Below are 4434 nucleotides of genomic sequence, written 5' to 3' on the forward strand. Positions count from 1 at the left end.
ATAACATAACATACACATGCATATCTAAATCTCTACTCAAAAGATTTCTTAAACCTCAACTTGGGTTGGATTTACTTACCTTATGATGGAGAGACTCCACTAGCTCTTCTCTTTTCCTTTGGTAGCTTGTCTTTTCTCTACAACTTTAAACAACAATACTATAAGACTTCAACATATCTATAAATAAATTTCACATCTAAAGCAAGAATTTTTACCTTAGGATGCTTTAGATTAACTTTCTACCATAACTACTCAAAAAGCCCTCTAAAATCCTTGAAAGATTGAATGAAGAGTTGAGAGAAAGTGGTGAATGGGAATGGCGATGGAAGAAGAAGAATGAAGGGTTTGCTAAACTTAATCCCTTTTTAGCTCATATTATAACCACTCTTTCCCATTTTACCCTTGCTCTTCCTTAGAGGTGGAAAATTAACCCGCCCGACCTGACCCGGCCCGGCCCAGCCCGCGACGGGTTACGTTGTTTAGTGGGTCGGGCCTAACCCGCCCGCCAACAAAGGCAGGCCGGGTTAGGCCCGCCATTATGGAGAAAATGGCTGGCCCAGCCCGGCCCGCCAACCCTAACCCGCAGGGTTAGCAGCGGTCCGGGTCGGGTTAGCCTGATTTTCTTATTTTCTTATTTTTTTTGTTTTTTTTAATTTAACTTTTCAAATAAATAATTATAAATATAATTGTTTTTAGTTAACTTTTCAAATATCAATAATTCAATTCAATTCAATTTTTTTTTTTTGTTAACATTTCAAATATTAATTCAATTTTAATACAATAAAATTGTAATATAAGAAAAATTAGACTTATTCATTTATCAAAAAATAAAATAAGAAATTACAACAATTATTGCCTCATTAAAAACCTCACCAAGAAAAACAAATAGGAGAAAAAATTGGTAAAGAAAAAAGAGTGCAATAATTGACAATTAATTACAAATTACATTTTACAAAACAACTAATTTGGGGGTGCTTACTAGGACCTCCTCATCTAATCATATATTACAAATTGAAATGATTCTACTAAAGTATTGTCGATACCTCGTTGATCTTGATGGCGCGATCGTTCAATACTCAAAGATATGTGAGGACTTCAATCATTTTTTGAGCAAGTTTAGTCCTCTTTTCATTTAAAATCCTTCCACTTGCACTAAATGTTTGTTCGGATGAGACGGTTGAGACAGGACAGCGAAAACATCAAAGGCGAGTCTTGATAATACCGGAAAAATACATTTTCTGGTCTCTAATACTCAAGATATCAAAGTGACCTGCTGTAAACATTTCGGGGGTTGCCAAATATTGTTGAAGTTCATTACTTGTGACTCTATGGAGGACAGTATATTAGTTGTTGTTGTTGTGGGTGGTGCTTCTAAAGAGAAGGTTGTGCTTCGGATGTCCTCTTAGCCTATTGTGCATTCAGAGTATAAGTCTTATTTGTTGTTTCTTCTGATACAGCTTCTCGGATATTTCGCTCTTTGCGCATGCGGATTCCCAACCTGTTTCATATTGGAAATATACTTCGAAAAGATATTTTTTACCTCTCCGATTTGATGACAATGTATTGTTTGTAAATTTTCACTTAAATTGTCAAAACCATTTTCAACATGCTAATTTAATTCTAGGATCAAATATAGCACCTAAACAATAAAGAAAATGAATGGGTTCCCAATATTTCAAAAAAAAAAAATTTTACATTGCTTTATTGGTGCATTTAAAATTTCATGTCTTTGTTTTTTGTAAATAACTCGGAATTTTTATAATTATATGTATTACCAATGGACTAGTAGGTAATACACACAGAAAGTTGTAAAGTGGATTGGTAAAAACGTTGAGAAAAGAATCAAAACTTTTAGCTATCTTCCAATCATTTTCTATCAATAATGGACCTCTATTATTGCTACAAAATAACTAATTAAATTAGCATAAGGTAAACGAATCAAACATTAAATAAGTACTATTCCATCTACCAGACATATCTAATCAAAAGTTTTAGGAGACATATTTGATTTTATACAAGCTTCTTGAAATTCAGCATTTCTTTTATTATACCAGTAATCCAAGCTAAAGATTCCTAATATCAGTATTTTGTTTAATTGTTTTCATACCACTTTTCACAATTAAATAATAAACATGACATGCACAACGTTAGTGAAAAAACTTCAAATTGTTATATAAAGATAATTAGTTTGAAAAAAAACTATAGCTTTACTATTAGAACCTGCATTATCTAAAGTTAACTTATTGCTTATGATAATATCATAATCTTCTAAAACTTCAACAATTTTATTATAGATTTCTAAACCACTATGATCCACATCCATTAATTAAATCCTAATAAAGATTATTTAATTTAAATTCATTTTCAAATAATGACTAGTCACACAAATATAATCTTGTTAGCTCTACCACTCCAAATATCGGCAGTTAGCAGCACTAATATGACAAGTATGAAATTTATTTTAATTCTAATTTCATTTTTAAACAATTTTATTAAATACATTCTAGTTGCAATTTTAGAATAACTTTTAAATCCTGGAAAAAATGAATTTTGAACAAATCTCAAAATATTTATCTTCAGCCATATTAATAGTGATCAGCTGCCGCAATATAAAAGCTAACTGTTCCCTATATATATCAGAATTATAACGCCAAGTAGTACCCATATTAGTTATTTGAGTTTGATTGCTTTCTCTATTTCCATGTTGATAATATGTTTATTAGCATGCCTTTTTAAAGTACTAGTACCATTATGAATCAGCTTTATAAACATTTACACAATATTTGCATCTTGCTTTTGACTTGAACGCCATTTTCTGTCTCGTAAAACTTGTCGAAATGCGCCAAACATTTGATGTGTGCCTGTCTTCGGTTCCGACGGTAGTGATGAACCCGTCTCAACTTGAGATGGAGTTGGACGAGGAGACGATTACGAGGATGACTTCTAGAACCACCGGGAGCTATTGGATCGACGGCATATTTTGAGGTGTATCGGATTCTGAGACTGGGATTGGGACAGTGGGACTATTTGAATCTCCTGCATTCATAGTAAAATCAGCGCGACAAGACTAGGATAGTAGTTTTCTTCATCATTGAAATTGATGGGAGAGAAATATCTATCCATTGTAGTTGAAAAAAAAAATTGATGTAGAAGAAATAAAAATTAAAGAAAGAGAATTGGAATTTGGAATTTGGAAAACTAGAAATATGAATTGAAAATTGCAAAAACTAATAAAAATTAAAATAAGAGCAAATTGATAACAAAAAGATTAAGAGAATAAATGAATAATTGAGAGAATAGAGATTAGAGAATAGAGAATATAAAAGAATGAGAGAATTTGAGTTATGAGAAAAATATGAGAGTTTAGGGCTAATTTATAGAAAAAAAATAGGGAAAGAAAATGACGAAAAAGACCCCTCCAACGACTATATTTCAAGGGTAAAAGGGTAATTTAAAAAAATAAATTAATTTAACATTTTTTTAATTTATTTTTCGGCCAACCCGGAGCCAACCCGCGAGTTGGCCGTTGGCAACAACCAACCTGGCGGGTTGGCCGTTGGCTACAGCCAACCAGCATGCAACCCGCTGGGTTGGCGGTCCTCCTACAGAGAGGACAAAATAGCAACCCACGGGCCATCGGGTTGCCATTTTGCAACCCGGCCCGCCCGGGGGTTGTTGGCGGGTTGGGCGGGCCGGGTTGAACCCTCTTCATTATGGGCCGGGTTAGGGTTGACCCGCCTAACCTGGCCCATTTGTTCCACCTCTACTCTTCCTTAGAAATTCCATCTTTATCCTTTAATTTATTACAATCACACCCCCAACTCTAATGCATTCTCCATGAAATTTTCTTACATTTCACTCCCCACTTTTCTTGCTAATTAGGGGTAGAATGGTCATTTTGCCCCTATGAAAAATTCTCTAGAAACTTTACTACACATTTCAACCGGCCCGTCGCTGCGGCAAAGACTTTTCCTTCGCCCCGGCAAATAAATCCAAAGCCTACGTCGCCGCGGCGAAGATTCTTCCTCACCTTGGCAAAAACTGAAATCTCAAAATTCGCCAAGTCTTAATCAATTTCAGGGCAAACACTCAACCAATCCAAAACATAAGTTCAACCAAGGGCCAACCAGCCAATATTAACCATATACCAACTCAAGTAAGAGCAAAACAATAAACATTTAGGCAAAACACCATAAATTAGCTACGTACCTCAAGTTGGGCGTTACACTAACAGTAAGGGATTATGATGAATAAAGTTATGACTGACTATGATGATGATTTTTTTATGTATACAGGCTTTAGAAGAAAGTATAAAATGGTGAGAGCCAAAAATACAACCATTCCTCATGAAGGCACATCGTCATCTGGAATCCAATTTCGAGACTTGCGACATAAAAAACAATACAAGGAGGTGTCGAAAAGAGATATTTGACT

Source organism: Pistacia vera, unplaced genomic scaffold, assembly GCF_008641045.1.
Source record: "Pistacia vera cultivar Batoury unplaced genomic scaffold, PisVer_v2 Contig687, whole genome shotgun sequence".
NCBI lineage: Eukaryota > Viridiplantae > Streptophyta > Magnoliopsida > Sapindales > Anacardiaceae > Pistacia > Pistacia vera.